This window comes from Candoia aspera, chromosome 5 (genome assembly GCF_035149785.1).
Source record: "Candoia aspera isolate rCanAsp1 chromosome 5, rCanAsp1.hap2, whole genome shotgun sequence".
Classification (NCBI taxonomy): domain Eukaryota; kingdom Metazoa; phylum Chordata; class Lepidosauria; order Squamata; family Boidae; genus Candoia; species Candoia aspera.
The window spans coordinates 112,091,959-112,114,279 of record NC_086157.1 but is presented as its reverse complement, the minus strand read 5'-3'; the positions used below and the strand labels follow the sequence as shown (position 1 = coordinate 112,114,279).

The 22,321-nt window shown below is 44.7% G+C and overlaps 1 protein-coding gene across 1 annotated transcript in view; it reads right to left on the bottom strand.

Annotated features, from left to right (window-relative positions):
- PAK1 (p21 (RAC1) activated kinase 1) overlaps positions 1 to 20,336 on the bottom strand; it is an 80,337-nt gene extending 60,001 nt beyond the window's left edge. Inside the window, exon 1 of the mRNA XM_063305951.1 lies at positions 20,208 to 20,336. The gene's annotated coding sequence lies outside the window, so the exon portion shown is untranslated. The remainder of the gene's footprint in view (positions 1 to 20,207) is intronic.
- Positions 20,337 to 22,321: the final 1,985 nt, after the last annotated feature.

Here is a 22,321-nt window from a genome sequence, read left to right as displayed (position 1 = left end):
GGGCAGGTGGCAGCTGAGCCTCTACTCCATTGTTTCTCAAACTTGGTCACTTTGAGATATGTGGACTTCAACTCCCAGAACTCCCAGTTGAAATCCACACATCTTAGAAGTGGCCAAGTTTGAGAAACACTGAATTACATCTCGGGAATCCTGGATCTTACAACCCTCTTCCTCAGTACAGGTAGTCCTCGCTTAACAACCACAACTGGGGCCGGAATTTTGGTTGCTAAGCAAAGGGGTCATTAAGCAAATCCAACCCAATTTTACAACGTTTTTTGTGGCAGTTGTTAAGCAAATCACCACAGGCTTTAAGCAAGCCATGTGGTCATTAAACAAATCACGTGGCTCCCCACTGATTTCGCTTGCCAGAAGCCAGCTGGGAAGGTCGAAAATGGCAGTCCTGTAACAATGGGATGCTGCGACAGTCATAAACTCAAACCAGCTGCCAAGCACCCAAATCAGGATCACATGACTACAGGGATGCTGTGACGGTCGTAAGTGTGAGGACTAGTTGCAAGTCATTTTTCCCAGCACCGTTGTTAGTCTGAACTGTCACTAAACGAATGGGTGTTAAGCAAGGACTACCTGTATGAAGCCCTCCAGAGATGGCCACACATCTGGTTCCAGACCAATATCACCTTTGGCAGTCCTCTGAAGATTTGGGAGTTAACACACTTGCACCCCTGATCCAAACCGAAATAGGAAAGAGGGGAAACTGCACATTTAACCACTCCATCCTGATGCTAATCTTAGGAGGCTACACAAGTGTCCTTATCTCTGAGATCTTTCAAACAAATAATTGAAGTTTAAGATTTCAAGGGGAGGCCCTTTCCATGTAAATAGCGATTATTACTAAATTTCAGAGGGAGAGGAAAGGGATCCACCAGAGGATCTCATCCTCTGAGGCAAAATGTGGCAGGAGTGGCTGCTTTGGCTAAAAAAAATCACCGGTATCGGGTATCCGAATCTAGCTGACCTTGGTTGACTGCAGAAAAAGCTACACAGGATTGGAACTAGTTAATATTTGGATGGGAGACCACCAGGAAATCCCAGGGGTATAAACTACTGGGCACTAAGAGATGGGTCTGCAGACCCATTGATACTTACAGGCATTATAGAGGAACCCCAAGTCTATTCTAAGGGACACATCTTTCCATAACAATCTCTAACAGGAGGGGAAGGGAGAGACAATGAAAGGTCAGAAATGCTGAAAATTTGGGGGAATCCAGAAAGGATCCAGTTGAGTCAGTGCCCCAAGAAGCTATGTTGTAAAATGATGGAGCCTACCACCACCCCAAAAAAAGGGAGGGAGGGAATTGCCAAATTCCCATTTGACAACATTTATTTGTTGTTTATTCGTTTAGTCGCTTCCGACTCTTCATGACTTCATGGACCTGCCCACTCCAGAGCTTCCTGTCGGTCATCAACACCCCCAGCTCCCCCAGGAATGAGTCCGTCACCTCTAGAATGTCATCCATCCACCTTGCCCTTGGTCGGCCCCTCTTCCTTTTGCCCTCCGCTCTCCCCAGCATCAGCATCTTCTCCAGGGTGTCCTGTCTTCTCATTATGTGGCCAAAGTATTTCAGTTTTGCCTTTCATATCATTCCCTCAAGTGAGCAGTCTGGCTTTATTTCCTGGAGTAGGGACTGGTTTGACCTTCTTGCAGTCCAAGGCACTCTCAGGATTTTCCTCCAACACCACAGTTCAAAAGCATCGATCTTCCTTCTCTCAGCCTTCCTTATGGTCCAGCTCTCGCAGCCATATGTTACTATGGGGAACACCATTGCTTTAACTATGCGGACCTTTGTTGTCAGTGTGAGGTCTCTGCTCCTAACTATTTTATCGAGATTTGTCATTGCTCTTCTCCCAAGGATTAAGTGTCTTCTGATTTCCTGACTGCAGTCAGCATCTGCAGTAATCTTCGCGCCTAGAAATACAAAGTCTTTCACTGCTTCTACATTTTCTCCCTCTATTTGCCAGTTATCAATCAAGCTGGTTGCCATAATCTTGGTTTTTTTGAGGTTTAGCTGCAAGCCAGCTTTTGCACTTTCTTCTTTCACCTTCATCATAAGGCTCCTCAGTTCCTCTTTGCTTTCAGCCATCAAAGTGGTATCATCTGCATATCTGAGATTGTTAATGTTTCTTCCAGCGATTTTAACTCCAGCCTTGGATTCCTCAAGCCCAGCATGTCGCATGATGTGTTCTGCGTACAAGTTGAATAGGTAGGGTGAGAGTATACAGCCTTGCCGTACTCCTTTACCAATCTTAAACCAGTCTGTTGTTCCGTGGTCTGTTCTTACTGTTGCTACTTGGTCGTTATACAGATTCTTCAGGAGGCAGACAAGATGACTTGGTATCCCCATACCACTAAGAACTTGCCACAATTTGTTATGGTCCACACAGTCAAAGGCTTTAGAATAGTCAATAAAACAGAAATAGATGTTTTTCTGAAACTCCCTGGCTTTTTCCATTATCCAGCAGATATTGGCAATTTGGTCCCTAGTTCTTCTGCCTTTTCTAAACCCAGCTTGTCCATCTGGCAATTCTCGCTCCATGAATTGCTGAAGTCTACCTTGCAGGATCTTGAGCATTGCCTTACTGGCATGTGAAATGAGTGCCACTGTTCGATAGTTTGAACATTCTTTAGTGTTTCCCTTTTTTGGTATGGGGATATAAGTTGATTTTTTCCAATCTGATGGCCATTCTTGTGTTTTCCAAATTTGCTGGCATATACCACGCATTACCTTGACAGCATCATCTCGCAAGATTTTGAACAGTTCAGCTGGGATGCCGTCATCTCCTGCTGCCTTGTTATTAGCAATGCTTCTTAAGGTCCATTCAACCTCACTCTTCAGGATGTCTGGCTCTAGCTCACTGACCACACCATCAAAGTTATCCCCGATATTGTTATCCGTCGTATACAGGTCTTCTGTATATTCTTGCCACCTCTTCTTGATCTCTTCTTCTTCTGTTAGGTCCTTGCCATCTTTGTTTTTGATCATACCCATTTTTGCCTGGAGACAACATTTATACCAAAGAAATATTTTCACTATCAATATCCTGCCAGGCTGGGTTAAAAGTGCCCCAGCAAGAGCTATTTAAAAAAATCAGAGGAGAAACAGATTTTTTTTTTAAATCATACAAATAAGCAGACTCACTGACAAATGCAGAGCTACCATGCGGGATAGCTCTTTTGCAGAGCCAAATCTCAACTACGATATAGCATATTCCCTTGTCTGCCATCAAAAAAAATCAATGGAAGAGAAATCTTTAAAAATCCATACATCTATAACAAGATATCCAAGAGAAGAGAATCTCTGTAGCTCAGGGCTGAACTGTAGGGTCCTTGGTGCTCTCTGAGCCTGCCTGTTGGCTTGCAGACATTTCATCACCCAATTAGGTAACTGTGTACTGATGATGCTACCTAGTTGGCTAACGAAACGTTTGCAAGTCAACAACCAAGCTCAGAGCTCACCAAGAACTCCACAATCTAAGATATTAAAAATAAGATTTACAGCACAGAAGGAAGCTGCTACGTGACCATTCTCTGCTGGGTAGGACTTACAGTGTATTTGAAGAAAAAGTTAGGAGGTTTTCCATTACTGGAATTTAATTTACACATCTAATAAAGCTCCTTGTCCGAATTGGCATGGTAAGTGATTCTCCCACTATTTTTTAAAACAGCAATAAAAATGGTTGTTATTATTAGGCTAAACTAATCAACAAAATACAAACATGTAAACTAAAAGATCAGTATTGTGCTCTTGCCATGTTTTCCAGTCGCCATCCTTTTTGCTGTTTCAAAGATTTATTTGCAGTATCTGAATTTCTCTCATTCCCGCTATGGTTCCAACTGGTTGGAAGCAGGCATGTGCCAATATTCCAAAGAGCACAGAAAGAATGTGGAGCTGGGCAGAAAATCTACCCCCTTTTTTCCTCCACCTTGCCTCCCCAAAATCACCCATTCAGCAGAAAATCAAGTTTCTAGCCCCTCCCACCACAAAGATATGCTTGAATGCCTTTGGACAATGCCAGCCAAAGTGACTGGAGGGTAGCAGTAGCTGCCAGCAATTCCACATCTCCAGGGATTAAAAGAAAAAGGAGGTGGAAAGTCACCGCTGGTGCAAAATACATCCAATTAAACCACTGCGGTACAGTTGAAAGGGCTCTGCTACAGCAATACTTTTCAAAAATTTTCAGGACGCAGAACCTGTTACTTAAAAAAAAAATTCTGGAACTCCTGATCCACAGTTCTAGTGGTAGAAAATTAGCTGCATTTGAGTGAACTTTTTTTTTTTTTGGCCTTTAGTTTCACATGGAACCCCATCAAGATCTCACATAGTTTGCAAACCCCTGGTCCGGTCCATTCCTCTGAGTGTGCAGTAAAACTAATTAATGCACTGTTTCTCAACCTTGGCAACTTTAAGACGCATGGACTTCAACTCCCAGAATTCCCCAGCCAGCACGGGGAATGAATGCAATGTTTCTCAAGCATTAAGGCAACCTTGGAGATAGCTGTCCAACCTCTTCTTACAAACTTCCAAAAATGGAGAACCCACAACCTCCGGGGAATTCTGGGACTTGAAGTCTCAAGATAAGGCTTACATCTACTTTTTCTGTTTATCTCGCTTCGTGCGAGATGGGCGGTGACAAAATTTGAAAGAAAGAAAGAAAGAAAGAAAGAAAGAAAGGAAGGAAGGAAGGAAGGAAGGAAGGAAGGAAGGAAGGAAGGAAGGAAGGAAGGAAGGAAGAAAGAAAGACACTTTATGTTCTATGTACAGTCATGGCATAACCAAAGACTTCAGACGCTACTCCTCAAGTAATGATTTTGGCATCAGCCAGGACCCTAGTGCTCTAAGGCACCCAGTCCCAATTTTAAAAGCCCAAGATTCTAGTTCTCATGACTACCAAGTTCCCTTGAAAGAGAAAAAAATCTTTGCTGACCTGGACACAAAAGGTGGAGCGATCAGGATTTCTGTGAAGAAAAACACTCAGATATTTAATAAAGTGGTCTTCCTTGCCAATAGCAGAAACACAATCAATTATGCAAAATAAGTCGACCTCTGCAGAATGAGTTACCTTGCATAATTCATGAGTGTTGGGAAATTTGGCAGAATCTGGATCGCTGAGTTTCAACTGGTCCCAGGTTGCCTTTAAACACACAGGACTGAGACTAATCAGATGCTGGAAACCATACATTTAATCCTAAAGATATTTACACAAACAAAAAGTTGGGACTGCACACATGCTCAGTGATGCTGTGTTTTCACTGTAGTTTATTGGACAAACCACGGGATCAGTGTTTCTCAACCTTGGCAACTTTAAGCTGTGTGGACTTCAACTCCCAGAATTCTGGGAGTTGAAGTCCACACAGCTTAAAGCTGCCAAAGTTGAGAAACACTGCATGGGATCATACATCACACTAAAAGACAGGTTTGCTTTCACAAGCTGAGTCACGTAGTTCAGTAAGCCAAGCTAAACAAACTAGGTTCTCCCTACATTCAACAATGCACAAAGCAACTGCATGCTAAGCCAGGATTATTGAATAAACAGGAATTGACTTCATTCATAAAGCAAAACCTAAGCCATGGTATACAAATAGCCACCACTGGATTCCCATTATACCTTTTAAGCCAGAAAGATAAAGCCGAGATTCAAATTAAAAAAAAAAACTGGACTTAGCATGTTGACTGATCCTAGCTTGTTCAAATAAATCATTCTTAAAAGTAAACATACTGTATCATTCTGCACACAGAGCCCAAAGGTTGGCCCAAAGCAAACTCCCATGATTGGTCTCAACCCCAAATATTACCTGCTTCGTGGTGGAGTGGGGCGATTGCATTAAAAAACTTTTTGCAAGTATTAGTCCAGCGGGGAGCTGATTTTGCCATACATCTGGTCCTCATTGAAGGAGATTCCAGATGTTAGCCCAGTTTCACAGCCAAGGCACTGAACAGGGGGGTCAAAAAAGTCAAGATGGTGGATACCCCCGTGGTTGAAGCCCCGCCCCTTCTTTTACAAGCTTGGCTTAGAAGCAAGCCTTTGACTTTTTTGACCTCTCCTGCAGACGTCCCTGCTTACAGCTCAGCAAATAGGCCAAGGAGCTGGAAAGCACCACGGAGATTTTACAAGGCCGGGGCATACATCAGGCGCTTCTGTTCACAGATCCCAGCTCCAATAACAAATAATTTTGAAGGAATAATAATAATAATAATAATAATAATAATAATAATAATTTGAAAGGCCAGATTAGCCTCCCCTCTCAAGCACAGGTGAGATGAGAGGCAGTATTTTTGGGACCTGTGAGGGGAAAGAAGGAAAGGAAATTGATAGGACCCAGTGCTGAAACTAAGTTTCTTTGTTTTCCTTGGAAAGTTTAGCTCTTATTTTTTTAAAATGTACCACCAATTTTTATGCTTATACACTACATACTTCTGCATACTCCCCCCTTAAAATGGTGCAGTTGCATTGCTACTTTTCAGCAAGGGTGAGACACAGGCCAGGAGAAAGGGGCTAAAAGTTGCAGATTCAACCCCCCCCCCAAAAAAATGTTATGAGTTATCTATTGGGGAAAATGTGCTATCTCCATTTCCTTTGGGCTGACTAGGCAATTTCTAAACTGCCAGCCCCATGGATTTTTTTTTTTTTTTGGTGCAATTAAGGGATGTTTCCAATAATACCCGGCCAATAAATCTTTGCTTTGGGATGGCCATCAAGATAACTTTAGATCGACTTCAATTCATAGATGACGACCCTGGGGAGCAATATTGACCCAACCTTCCAGTTTAATGTCAGCAGCTGACCTCAAGGAAACCTCCTGTAATAAATATTACAGCAGGTTCTCCAGAATATCCTCCAATGCCATAGCAAAAATCAGGCACCACAGATCCCTTTTTATCCATTTACAGACTCCTATCTTCTTAGACCTCCCCTATCAAAATTCAGTTTCTTACTTTTGAGTACCAATAATATTTTGGGGAGTGGGGGGTTTTAAAATCAGGAAATTGGCCATCCCAATAAGGACAGGATACTTTATTCAAGGCTATTTTTAAGAGCTATCAGGTCACTGTATAAATAAAAGCACAGCCCTAAGCCAAGCCTTCTAATATTACAGCTGTGTTGAAGGTTGGTGAAGGAAAACCACACGAGCCCATTTAAAAAATAAAACTGTCCCATATGAAAACTAGATCAGAAAACAATCCTGAACGTTTTAGCTTGTTTTGAAGCCTGGAATCACATCTCTGTCCCTCGAGATCTAGAAAGGTAAGATTTTAATCAAGTCGAAAGTGCTCCAAGTAAATGGGAAGAATGCCTTTTCATCGCAATCTTTTTAAAAGCTTCATTTTTTCAGACAAACATGTCACGTGGAATCCCTTCTCTACGTGTCCACACAATCGGCATTGCCAGATCTGTTAAGAGTGAGAGGTTGTATAACTTAAGCCGGGTTAGTTTTAAACTTGGTTAGTTGGTTTGGCCCAGTTCTGCTGGCTTAGCCAGTGATACAAACCCATCCTGTCTATTTAGTTTATGGCTGAATGTATTGCACGAATCCAGAAACGGCTCCTTTCAATAACGAGGTTAATCAGATTACGTGAATGCAGCCGGGATGTCCTTGGTGATGGCTGAACGTTTCAATCTAAGAAGACAGATGGGGCTGAACCAAAGGTGCAACAGTTAGCCAAAGTCTCACGGGTGTCTGGGAGAAGCTACGATGTCATCACACATGCCATGACGTCACTGCACTGCAGGAAGATGTCATAGTATGCATGACATCATTGGGGTTCTGCAGGACGCCTGTGTGCATTAGGTGATTTGTGTCATGTGCACAATGACACCATGATGTGCGTCACATCACTTGCCTCCCTTTAAGGCACATTTGCTTTTAAACAGTATGAATTTTTAAACAGAGGACTGGAAAATAGCTTCTTCACTCTTCACGTGTTTCACAAGTTCTGCAGCTGAAAAAATGCTGCTTGGAAAAAACAATGAAACAGAGATAAGCAATTAATAATTTAAGAATAATCCTGTGGGCAAATTAAATAAGGGTAGGGGTGGGGAGAGGGGTTCCTTGCCATGTTTAATAGAATTTAGTTGACAATTTAAATATAATTTAAATATCGGAAAGAACTTATGTTAGACTCTTCGAAAATTATCTGATCATCAGAGTAAATACTAACTTGCAGATACCAACAGATTTTTGCTTTAGTTCAGGTATTTCCTCACAAGCCTCAGGAAAAAGGCAACATTTTCTGCACAGTAGCTGAATAATCAACATAAGGGTGGGATTAATACAACCCCCAACCCATAATTCTTCTTAAATTAGTTGCAGCACCTGCATTATCTGATCTGATCTAAAAAAAAAGTTAAGCAAAACCAGACTTGGGAAATACTTGGATGGGAGACCACAAGGAAATCCCAATGCTGGAACCTAGACTGGAAGCCAAAAAAAGGAAAAAAGAAAAAATTCTGGAATGGTGAACCACTACCACATTATGGTGCTGGGATGTGTCCATGTAATTATCAGCAGTGACACTCAATGCACAGGGCACTAAATCATAAACCATGGTTTAAGAACCAGAATGGCTGAGTTCATAAAACAGGCTAAACCAGAATCAAATAAGCCAGAGTATGGCTGAGGGCAATGAATTGAGACAGCCAAGAAAGGCAACGTCCACCATAGTTCCGGTTGCCATATAAGAGCTGCGAGAACTGAGGTTGACCATAAGATGGCAGCAAAGAGACAACACCTCAAACTAACTCTCTGCTGCCATCTATTGGTTGAGTTGACTCCATGGAAGTCAGATAACCATTTAAGTAATGGTTTTGCATGTATTTTATTATTTATTTATTTGTTTGTTATTTGTTTATTTTCTATCCCACCTTGTTTATTTATTATTTATTTATTATACTGTATTGGCTTATTTAACAGGTTGATCACAACAGGAAATTTCAGGGTACTCAAGTTCAAGGATCAAGCTTGCTCAGCCCCAGGAGAGATTCCAGAATAACTTGCCAGCCTGTTGCAGATAAACAGCACAGCCTCCCTTTTCCTCGGCTGTTTTTGAAGAGAGTTATGTGGTTCATAACGGATGGATTAATCAAACCAGCAAAAAAAAAAAACAGAAGGAAAAGCAACTTTGATTGTGCAGAGATTCAGTTCTGCCAGCTGAAACATCCTCCCTGCAGATCAGGCATCTGGAAGTTCCCCCCGGCGTTTATAATAAACCCAAGCTTAAGTGCAAACATTACACATATAACCTATCAGCATGGCAGGGCTTAAAACCAATACACCATGAAGCTCAACCCTAAAAAAAAGAGTGCAAGAACTGAATGGGGGAGATGAAAACACAGCATTGATCCGACAATTTAGAGCCTAACATCCCCAATTCTGCCCACCCAGAGGTCAATTAAACGGGCACATTGGACGAGTTTTATTCACCACCAAGCGTTGAATTAAAGGCTAATCTTCTTCAAAACCGACCCAGCACCAACTTCACCACCCACAGCACTGCAAAACTTTATTCCAATTATATATTTAGAACTTCAGTGTCATCACCTGCACTCAATTACTAAAAGGGCCGGGTAGTGGTGTTTTTTGTTTTTTGTTTTCATTTTTAATGTGTCTTTCTCTGCCTTTCCTCCAAGATGTTCTGGTTGGTGCACAGTGGGCACAGGTGTCCACAAGGATGCCAAGGTGGCGAAACTGGTGCAGTGACGTCACAGTCCAGGGCCTGCCCTTTCATACTTGCACCACGCTCATGCACGAAGGGCTGGCATTCGCAACACAAATATGTGTTTCATCACATGTGATGACGCCTAGGGTGAAGGGCCGGTGGAAGAGGTTACCCAGGTTTACTGCACGGCTAAAGTGAGATCTGAACTTAGCTCAAATCTCGACCGATTCCAAATATAAAGCAAACTGCTGATTTTAACTTGACGGAGCCTGGATTGGTTTTCTACTGCTCTGCAGATTCTGTGGTCCAAGCAGAATTGGCCCATTCCAGACATTCAATACACAAGAGGGGGCTTTGGGTCCCCCCAAAAGATGAGAGCAAAGGCCTTCTCAGCAGTACCCCATCATTACAGAACAACTGATCCCCAGACACTCACAAAGGACTTTTTCATCCTTTTAAGAAAGGGGTGAAGATGGATTTCTTTTGCCAAAAATTGCAGGCTTAAGCGGGTGTTTGTTGCACTGGGCTGCCTTTTGCTTGACGTTTGGTGCATTTTTTAAACTGTTAACCGTTTTTATTACCTATAGTTTTGCTTTTTTTAATTAGAATCTTGCATAAGGAGATTAATTGTGCTTGTTTTTCTGTCTGGTTTTACAGACTATAAAGCATCCGGAGCCTGGAGAATGAGGACAGGAATGCATTAAATAAGTAAAACAGTAACAAATAAACAGCTGTTTGCTCTAAATCAGTGTTTTTCAAACTTGGCAACTTTATAAGATGAGTGGACTTCGCCTCCCAGAATTCCCCAGCCAGCATGGCTGGCTGGGGAATTCTGGGAGTTGAAGTCCACCCATCTTAAAGTGGCCAGGGTTGAGAAACACTGGCTTAGGCTGATGAGTTGTGCGGACCTAGGCCAAGGGGGTACATTTCCAACTGGCAGAGCTGAGTAGATTTAATCTTGAGAAGATTAAAGAGAAGACATGATAGCTGTCTTCGGCCTTCTGAAATTCTCTCTAGCAAAAAAAGAAAAATTAATCTCCTCACTGATGCTCCAATGGGGATCTGTGGGTCAGAACTACAGGGAAGAAGGTTTTGACTAAACAAAGTTTTCTCTAAATATCAGAAGACTTTCCAAACCCTAAAGGTTGGAGAAACTTCTTAATACAGTAGCAATATAAATTTTGCCAGGCTGCGATTGCCCCCATTCAGCTGAGTTCCTCTCAACTTTCAAAAATTCCATGATTCTACAAAAGTTTTGGGGCAAGGCTGCAGCTCAGTGTTTGTTGCTGTGAAATAGATAGATAGATAGATAGATAGATAGATAGATAGATAGATAGATAGATAGATAGATAGATAAATATTCGAAGATTCAGATTTAATGAACACAATGAGCTGTTACACAGTTGGCATAGAACCTCAGCCCTGATGCTATTTTTAAAGTCCTGACTCAGGGCTAAATTATATCTAGATGACTTGATTGTGATTTCTTTTCATTTATAACTTTTGAATCATCGTTGCCAATTGTAGTTTATTTATCCTGTCTTGTCACCTATCTTAGATATTCAGGGAAGCATCTCTGCAGTTGCTCCATTTTATTTCTGTGACTGTTATTGAGATAAGAGAATACAGTAACAAATATTGAATGCTGGATAATAGTTGAGTGGTATTTGCCATTTCTGGCTAAAGGAGAGGAAAATTACTTTTGGATATTCTCTTGTGTAAAAGATCCTGCCAAGTAGAGATCTAGGTGATCAGGGAAATCTGTTTTAACCTAGCTTTTAGCTAGCTTTTTTTCCCCTGATGGGGAATTACCAGATACAGGCGACTTCGAGCATTATCAAGTGTTAGTCTTTTCTACTTGCTAATTCAACTGCATTTTTGGAATTAACTCTACCCTGGGGCTCATTAGAAACAGGATAGGCAGTAAATCAGCTGATCCTCAACATAAAAGGAGGTTTCACTGAACTCAGTTGAGTTTCCATCCAACAAATGTGCCATATTTCCTCAACCAAATATTTTCATGAGCAATGCACTGCATGTGTGAACCAGAATTCACATTAAGCTAAAATATTGTTCATTTTCTTGGGCACAGGAAGTTGCGTTTCGCTAACCTGGATCTAGCCACATACTTCCCCCGCCCAGGGTCATGTATCACAGTAAGCCATGAGCAATGATTTTCAAAACCACATTTTGACTTAATATGGTGTGCAAATCCAAAAACAGTAATATAGAAACACACTTCCTTATTAAACAGGAGAAAGGGGAAACAGACCAACAGTTCTAATTATATCCAGCTTTATTTATGCAATGGTGGTCTGGTTTATTTGCCTGGTTTTCCCCTGGCAAAGGGATCCTGGTATCTCACATAGGATAGAAATAGTTCTGCCTTTACAGCTGGAATAGCTATTTCCAAATGCAGGACTTTTTACAAACACTGGTTTGTCTCTTCTTTGCAGCAAGCTTTGACCAATGCAACTGCATAATTACGAAGTATGCAGACCATGTCATGCCTGGGTGACATCACTCACCCCCTTGCACACACACCCTGCAGATGCCCACGATCGGGTCACTCCAAGTATACGGTGACCAGTACAGACAAGTCTTCCTTCTTTTGCCTCCTCCCTCGACTTCTTTTTCTAAAGCTGACGTAGTTCTTGAAATGCAAAAGCACTGCATATTTTTTTAAACCACACACACACACAAAATCAGTCAGCCTAAATTTATACAGGCAATACAGTGCATTGCTCATGCAGTGTATTGCCTGTATAAATTTTTATAAAATTCCCAAACAAATCATTTTCTTAGTGCCAGAGTAGAAGTAGGCAAAAATAAGACTGCAGTTCACCAGTCAAGCCACTAGCCCATGTCTAGATAAGTTTTCAAGGCATTTGCTGGCTGCGGGATCCTTGCAACGGGGTCAACCATAATAGAATCAATATCCCTTGAGGCCATCCAGTCCAGCCCCCTTCTCAGTGCCGGAATGCAAATGAAAGCATCCCAGACACATGGTTCTCTCCCTTCTGCTTGAACCCATCTAATGCCAGCTGCCCCAAGTTGCTAGATTCAACCTAATATCATGGTTGCATTCTCAAATAAGCAGAAAATTAATTAACAGAGGGGATGAGAAAGAAGAAAATCCAGCTTTCCATCAATGGGCCCCTTATTGTCTGAACTGCTAGCGCAGCATTTCTGAAGCAATTATTTTAGCTCCTTTTTAGTGCAAAAAAGAAGAGCGAGTCCTTCCTTCCTTCCTACTTTCTTTCTCCTGCTCCTGGATTGTGTTGACTTTGATCCATGACATTAAATTAGTAAACTAGGAAAACGAACTCAGCTCAGCAAGCCACATGGTTTAACAGACCTGCCAACCTAAACCCGCTTGGCGTCAGCGGTTCATTATGGGGGATACCGCGAGCGGCAGGAAATTCAAACAGCCCCCAAGAATTAAAACTGTGTCCTGGTCTGGAAAGGAAACAAGCATTTCCACCCACAAAGACAGCCTTGTCGTATCGTTTTCCAGATCATATAATATGTAAAATTATTTCCTTCTGAAAGGGAGGGAGGGAGGGAAGGAAGGAAGGAAAAAAACCTCCCAATCAAGAGATGACCAGGACTGCTCTGCTAAAAAGAGAATTTCATATGCACCTTGGGATGAATCTGTTTTAGCAAAGATTTTAAAAGCTTGATGACTCTTTGTGTATAAAATTGCACCCACCCTCATCTCCCAATCCTCTTTCAGGGAGACAGATTTTTATGTCTTGAAAACGGTTCTGTTTCCTCCCCTGCCAAGGAGACCCCAAAGATTACAGAAATGGGCAAGCAGATGCTGGAAAATTCATCCCAGTGAAGCAAAACTTTACCCTGTGAGGCTTTGGAGCTGAGGAACCAGGGAATAAGGGTCAAGGCTGGCTGGCTGCGTTCACGCTACAGACTTCATGGCTCAGTGAAAGATACCCCGATTGGATTTGCCTCCCAAGCAAACACCTCGTTCACCTTAGTTATTCCTTCTTATTTATTTCAGCAGCTTAGCCTGTTACCTGCACCTCACACAACAGTAGGGCCAGCCCCATTATAAACTTAAGGGGTGCATTCCCATAATAGGGCTGGCCCTACCGTTGGGCAAAAACTGGAGAAGGCGGTGCTTCACCAGAGTTTCTCAACCTTGGCAACTTTAAAATGTGTGGACTTCAACTCCCAGAATTCCCCAGCCAACATGGGGGAATTCTAGGAGTTGAAGTCCACACATTTTATGGCTGGGGGATTCTGGGAGCTGAAGTCTACACATCTTAAAAGCTGCCAAGATTGAGAAACACTGTGCTACACAGTGATGAAAAGGAAAGTTACAAACAGCAACAATTGTGTGAAGCACCAAGCTTGCCTTGCAGCCAGGACGGCGGCAGCAATTCGCACACTTTGAGCAATCATCTTTTGCAACAGAATCGTAAGGGACAAGCACACAGTGCAGAGGAAGCTACAAGAAATCTGCCCCCTTTTTCCTCCAGGAGCTTCACACATCTCACTCCAGAGCTGGGCCCCTATTTTCCACCTTGCTTCAGCTTTAAAAGCAATTGGTTGAAGGTGTTTTTAAATTATTATTATTATTATTATGAAATCTAGCCACCCGCTCCAGTGGACTCTGGGCAGCTTACAAAATATAACACTACCTTAAAACAATTAAAAACATGAATACGTATAGAGTTTGGGGTTTTTTTTCCAAATTTCTACTTCCCAGCACTTACAGAAACATTCCCAGTCTTGGCATGTTCAATATATCTGCATGCAGAGAGGGGAGAGCAGGCACTGACCCCAACATGCACCTCTTTCAGGATGGAGCCCCCATAAAGTGGGTTCCTGTTCATATGCAGAGCGCTGCTCCCTGGGTGAAAACACACACCAACCAGAAGTCTTGATCAGCACAGTTTCAGGAAACGTATTCCAAAGGCCTGAGAGGGGGCTTATTAATAAAATTCAAGCAACTGGTTAGCTGCTTCTTGGCTCACGAGCACGAAATCCAAAATTTCAGCATTCCGGTCCTCCTTCGATGGAAAAACCGGTTTGTGGAAATGGGCAGGGAGGCCTGTGCAGGAAGTGGGGAGGGGAGCAGAGGGGAAGAGAAAGGAACGGGCGCAGCTTGCTTGCTTGCTTGGAAGATCACACATGGCTCTTGTTAAGAAGCTTCAATGGAAACCCAGAGCATCGCCTGCCAGGATCTCTGCATCCCACAGAGCCACCAGCCACCCACCAAGATCGACGGAGCTTCCAAATTGCGGCAAGAACGCCACAATTCATTCAGAAAATTGTTGCAAGGTTGAGAGCCAGAAAACCTCTGGAGGGAATGCGAGATTTGAACACCAGAAGACGTACCAATGTCCACAAGGCTGGAAGACTTCAAAGAAGTGGGTAAATTTCCCACGGACATCGCTCCACGCAAAACATTGGCAAGATCTGAAAGCAAGCGCCCTCCGCTGACTGGGTGGATTAACTCAGCCAGCTGAACTCAGCCCAGATGCGTTACGTAGTTTGCAATTCAGCATGCAGTGAGAACCAGGCCATCAAATTATGCCATAACATAGATTACAGGCAGTCCTCAACTTACAACCACAATTGGGACTGGTTGTTAAGTGAACCATGCCCAATTTTATGAACCTTTTCGCCATGGTTGATAAACAAATCATCACAGTTGATAAGCAAATCACTGTGGCCATTAAGCAAATCCGACTTCACCAACTGACTTTGCTTGTTGGAAGCCGGCTGGGAAGGTTGCAAGTGGCGATCACACAACCCCGAAATGCTGCAACCGTCGTTAAGTGCGAGCCGGTGGCCAAGCACCTGACTTGATCACGTGACTGCAGGGATGATGCGACAGGCGTTAAGTGCGAGGACCGGTCATACATCACTTTTTTCAGTGCCATCATAACTCTGAACGGTCACTAAATGAATAGTCATAAGTCGAGGACTACCTGTATTTGTTTGAGCATCATAATATGTAAGCAAAGCAATTATCTTTTGTTAACCCAGGATTGGTGTGTTGTGTGAACCTGCGAGCGTACCTTCCAAACTCCAAACCATCTTCCACACTGTTGAGGTATATGAAACCATACTGATGGAAAAGATTTGGAGGGCTTTTTCGTATCAATCCAACAAATAAATCTCAGTGAATTATAAACAATGTTTTGAGTAGGGAAACTTCTCAGTGGATGAGATTTGCTAGATCTTCCTTGGATTTGCAGAGAAATTTGGAGGAAAGGGTTTTGGCACTACCTAGCTGACTTTGGCTGATTTGATTAAAGCTAAGCAGGGCCAGTCTTGGTTGGTATTTGGATGGGAGACCACCAGGAAATCCAGACCGAAGGCTAGCCTGGGAAAGAAGCCTAAAAACAGGCAGTGGCAAACCACATCTCAGCAATTCACGCCACCATCTTCCCACAGAAACAGCACGGAGGCTGCCAAGAATTCTGGGAGTTGAAGTCCACACATCTGGAAGATGGGAGACACTGCTGCCAACTTATGATTGCAAGCCACCCACGTTACTTCTAGGACTTAAACGGGGAGAAAAACAAATGCTGGTCCAAAAAGGCTTTCTTCAACTAAGCATTAAAAAAAAGCTGAGCTCTGCTTTTTTAAAACAATCCCCCTTGTCACCTTGCCCAAGGATTACCCAGCCTGTGGATCCTATGCCCGGCTCACAGGGGAGGCCACTAACCACGATGAATTCGTTTCCTGCGCTCCCACCGAGGGCTCTGGGAAATCACACATGGTCAGAGTCTTGGATCCAGACATGGCACTGATGTCAGGAGTGGTGGCAAAGGGATCAAACGAGGCAACCCCATGCATTACGTGTGTCCAACATCAGCACAGACGCACACAAAGTGGGGTTTGCGTTGCAAAGCAGCCATCTTCTGCGGGCAGAACCTGTCGCCTGTCAGAATTCCCAGGCTGGCCGTGGCTGATGGGAGCTACTGTCTAGAAAGATCTGGAATCTACCTTATGGAAGCCTTTCCCGAATTAAGTGGATTCTTCTATCAGAAGGCATCTGGGACTGCACAATTAACATCCTATATAAAAAGTCAAGATTCTCCCACGTGGTCATGTGACTTCTTCTCTGGTCACAGTGGGCAACTGGCAGCCCTTGGGCCACATCCAGCCCTCAGTTTAACTCAGATGTTCTGCACTAGGAAGCGGCTCAGGGTCAAGGGACATCTGTGCTCACCTGTTGCACAGGGACGGGGGAAGAGAAAAAAGGGTGCCAGAAAGAGGAAGGGTGGGCAGATTGGTCTTTGGCTGTCCCCACCTACTACTTTGCTTAACCCCGCCTACAATTGACACATGCCCCTCAATGGGTCACACCTTAGAGAAGGCGATCCACGATCCACATCCCCTTTGCCCCGGTGGAAATGCCAACCTTTCCCAGTTCCTCGCTTCTTCTGCCTGCCTCACTCGCCTTTAATTACACCCTGTGCTATTTCGATAATTTGGTCCCCATAAAGTGGTACATCCCTGGGCGGTGTCAGCCCTTCGAGGTAGGCCAGACAAGGAAGCCAAAGTTATGAATACTAACACCACCTTTACTGCAGAGTTAGAGTAACAGAAGCTTGCAAGTATCTGAATGCACCACCCTCCTCCCCTGCCTTTAGGTTCCTGAGAACTAGGGAGGGTCTAATTGGAGACGCATTCTCCAATTACATTTCTGCTTTGGACTCAAGTTTCATTTATCTGACCAGTTGTCGCTCTTCCTCCCATTCCTCAAGGTTATTCTCACAGCCCACCACAGGAGGCAGGAACAGAGAGAGGCATCTCTGGGGGTTGGGGCTGAAGAATTCAAAATGGTAGCCACGACCTCACAATTGTGGCTGCCATCTTGATTTTTTGGACACACACCCTCGGGAAGAGCCCTCCATCCATGCCCGAGTTGGTAGAAAGATTACTGTCCCACAGCTGATCCTTCTACTGTTTCTCTTTCCAACCATTATTAATTCCCCGCCCTCCCTCCCAGCCATGTTGGCTGGGGAATTCTGGGAGTTGAAGTCCACACATCTTAAACTTACTGAAGTTGAGAAATACAATAACTTCCATTGATCTCTGCTCTTCTGGGAGGGGTACTAAGTCGGGGGACCTTCTTTATACAATAAGATTGCATCACAAAGTGCCTCACCACCCAACCCACTACAATCCAACCTTCAACTGAATGGTTAAAGGACTGTTTAGCCATCATCAGCTCCCGCTACAGCATTCTGAATATAAATTTAAATTCCCCAAACAAAAACAAAGTGTTAGAAAAGCACAAAGCTGCATTTATGGAATGCAGTTCTTCAGAATCAGGATTAGCTCAAGAAATACACTATTTTACACACCAGGCAAAACTCTTAGAGAGATTATTGGGGGGGGGGTACTATTAAATTCAGCACTGTGGCTTGTAAACCCTGGTGAATTTTGTGGTGAATGCCTTGCAGGTGGCTCAGTCTAACCCTAAGCCATGATTTATCAAACCAGATTACTATGATGTACAATCCCAGCCACACGCACGCAGAGAAAACTTAGCAATCAAGCAATCAACTAATCAATGCCTTTATTATGGCTGATGACCAGATGGGCTTACCTGAAGAACTTTTTGTCTCATTCTGGTCCTCACAGTACAAAAAAGCTTTAACCCCAACCCAAAACTCACAACCCTTTTTTTTTGAACCCAATAGAGCATGGGTGTCCAACCTTTTGGCTTCCCTGGGCCACACTGAGCGAAGAAGAATTGCCTCGGGCCACACATAAAATATATAATATAGTTAAAGCATATAAGTAATAAAACTTCATTTATTTTTTTTATATTTTTATTATGAAATTTTTAAAAAGAGGGCAACATAAAACTAGTGGGATATTTGACCTTGTTTTTGTGAAACTAGTGCATCCATGAAAGTGGTTGCAATTCTCAGTGAGTTCTCAGTCAGAAATTTTAATTCTAATTTTACTCTTCGAGCGCTTCATCCCTGGGGCCGCATTACTAGCTGTTCAGGGCCGCGTGCGGCCCGTGGGCTGGACACACCTGCAATAGGGAGTGTATTGACCAGCTGTACTTCTGTCTGGTTTGGAGGCTGCAGTGCCTCGGGTAAGAATTCTGTGCAGTGGGTGGTTGAGGGCAGCAGAGAAGATTATTGGGATCTCACTTCTTCTCATTCAGGACACAGCGCATACACGCTGTCTGTCCAGAGCCCAAAATATTGTTAGTGACCCCTTCCACCCCCATTATGGCTTGTTTTCCTTGTTGCCCTCTGGGAAAAAGTTCTGCTGCATCCGATGTAGAACGGCTAGATTAGTTTTGTCCCCTGGGCTATTAGACTCCTGAACTCCTAATAATCCCTTCTCACTCCATGGGTGCACATGCTGGGTGTAGGACTGATATTTATTAGGGATAAAGATTAAAGGAGTGGAATGGGTAAAGAATGGGTATTACATATTGTAGCAATTATAATATTCTTATTTTATTGCTTGAGCCAATGCAACGAAATTTCATTTTAATGTACACTTGGTGTATAGTGAAATGACAATAAAAGTTTTATCTATCTTTCTGCTTTGCAACACAACTCAATGCAGCCAAAGACAAGGAAATTAAGATTTTAGGGCAGCTTTTTTTCCACCTGGGGGGATTACACAATCTTTTGCTGCATAGGCTAGCCAAGCAGGCTGGGTTTAGGGAAAAGCCCAGGCCAACCACAAATATGAACCATGGTTAAACGAACGGAGCTCCTTGTGCTTTGTTAGTGCAGCCCCTGGGCTTCTAACTGAGCTGGTTAAATGGGTCGTGTGAATGGAGTCGGTGGAAGTGATCGCTGGGCTGGGGAGAGGAAAGTCACACACACACCCCAGCAGAGAACTCACTGGGTGACTTTGGGCCAGGCGCTCTCTCTCTTTCTCTGGGTCCAACCTACCTAACAGGGTTGTTGTAGAGCTAAAACGCCTGGAGCCTCCCTGAGCTTCTTTCGGGTGGGCCTTCAAGAGGCAGCTGCCCAACGGGGGGCAGGGCAGGCAGGGCACGAGGGCCGAGGCTCCGAGCTTTCCTGCCCAGCCCCCAAGCCGATAAGCCTCGCCTCGGGCTGGGCAGGGCGGCGGCGGCGGCGGGGCCGGCGGAGCGCCTTTGTTAGCGGGTCGCCGAATGAATGGACGGACCCGGCGCGGCAGGGCAGGGCAGGGCAGGGCAGGGACGACCCGGCGCGCCGATCGGGGCGGGCGGCGCGCATTGTTCCGCGGGATGGAGCGCGAAGGGGGACGGGGACGGGTCCGCCTCCTCGGAGGATCGCGGCTGCGGCGCTGCCCGCGAAAGGAAGGAAGGAAGGCAGGCAGGCAGGCGCGCCCCCCGCGCGGCTGGGCGAGGCGGCGGCCGCCGAGCATCTCGACCTGGCGGGGCGCGAGCAGCCGGCTCTCCCCTTCGCCGCGGGACGGAGCGACCGCCCGGCCGGTCCCGCCCGCCCCTCGCCCGAAACTCCGCGGCGGAGGGCAGCGGGCGGGCGGGCGAACCGGGCACCACCACGCGGCGCGCCCGCGACTCACCGGCTCCGGCTCAGCTCCGTCTTCCTCCTCCGAGCCCGCCGTCCCCGCGCGCAGCGAACCGGCCAGCCCGGCGCCGTCCTCCGCTCCCGCGGGCGGGCGGGCGCGCGCCCCTCCGGTCGCAACAGCCGCCGGTCGGGCGAGACGGCAGCGAGGGAGAGAGCGGCGGGCCGGCGGGCTCTTACCTATGCCCACCCGAGCACCGCGGCAGGGCCCGCCTCCTCGGCCACTCGCCCCGCCTCTCCCATTGGCTGCCGGGCACGTCCTGCATGGCTTCCCCGCCCCCTCCTTTAAATATGCATTTTGCACGGGAGGCGGGGGGCTCTCTGCCCCCCCGCAGGGGAGGGGCGGGAGGCGAGCGAGGAGGGGAAGGGGCGACGCCGGGTCGCCGGGCAGCCAAAAGGCCGGCTGGGGAAAAGTTTAAGGCGTTGTTACTCTGACGGTGATGATGGCTGGAGTTCCCACCGTGGGAGCCTCCCTTGCCTGACATTTCGTATTAAGTGATTAGTCTGAACAGCGGGGAAGGAATGCTGCGAAACCCAAGGGCAGAGACTGATTTCACTTACAGCGCAAATACATCGTAAAAGTGGCAAGGTTAGAAGACGCGATCGGACTGGGCAGAAAACTTCACTTTCTGAGCCCAAAGTGAAGACCCATTGGAATAAAAGCTCACTGGGAAAGTCCAAAGCAAAAGTGAAAAATGTGGCTTAATGTCAAACAGAAGTACCGGTAGTCCTTGCTTAACAACCATTTGTTTAGTGATGGTTCAGACTTAGGACAGTGCTGAAAAAAACAACTTACAACCGGTCCTCACATTTACAACCTTCCCAGTGTTCCCTGCAGTCACCTGATCACCATTTTCAACCTTCCAGGACAGCTTCTGGCAAGCAAAACCAACAGGGAACCATGTGGTTTGCTTAACAACCAGGGTGATTCACTTAACAACCACCACAAAGAGGTCATAAAACCAGGTCAGATTCTTTTAATGACCGCTTTGCTAGGCAACCAAAATTCTGGTCCCATTTGTGGTCATTAAGTGAGGACTACCTGTATGTTAACCAGCTTGCACAGTAAAGTCAAGACAAAGGATGAAGAATTGTAACTGGGGCATCTGCAAGGTCAAAAAAGTCAAGATGGTAGTCAGAACTGCACAAAGCCCCACCCCCTTTTAACTTGCATGGCTTTATGCTGCACCATTCCAGCTGCCATCTTGACTTTTTTGACCAACTGTGGGGGTCCATGAATGATAGCTAATTTCTGTTTTCTTGGCTCAAGGTAAGATAACAAAGTGAAGAGGAAACAACAGCAAACTTAAACAAGATGTGAAATATTAGCAAACGTCATGACTAACAATGGAAGAAATCTTAAACTGATAGTTCAGTTTATATCAGAATACATTTATGTATGGAAAGAACCATGGTTTAAAAAAAAAGAAAAAGAGAAATTATGTTACTAAGATGTAGGCCTGTCCCCCTTTTTACGAAACAGGAGTGAAATGGAAATTAATTACAAAAATCACAGGAGGAAGAGATTATTATTAATAATAACGTTAGTATTCAGAGTATCAGAAATGAATTTTTATTGTAAATCACCCAGAGTCCCTCTTCTGGGGGGAGATGGGCGGTGGCAAATATTTGAATAAATAAATAAATCAGAAATGAAAAATATTACTAACCAAGAGAACTGCACTCAATAATAACATTCTGGGAGTTGAAACCCACACATCCTAAACTTGCTGAGGTTGTGAAACAGTATAACTTCCATTGATCTCTGCTCTTCCGGGAGGGGTACTAAGTCGGGGGAGCTTCTTTATACAATAAGATTGCATCACAAAGTGCCTCACCACCCAACCCACTACAACCCAACCAACACCAGCCATGAGAAGGATAACACTGCCACCCATCAGAAACATCTCAGAAACCACCTACAGACTGTCACAACCGCACAGCGTCACTGTAGCACATAAACCAACTAAAACTCTTCAAAATATATTAACCCAAAAGACCCAATAGCCCAAGAAGAAAAAACAGGAGTTATTTACAACATACAGTGCAAAGACTGTAACAGCCACTATGTAGGACAGGCAGGCAGAAGACCAGCAGAGCGCATCCACGAAC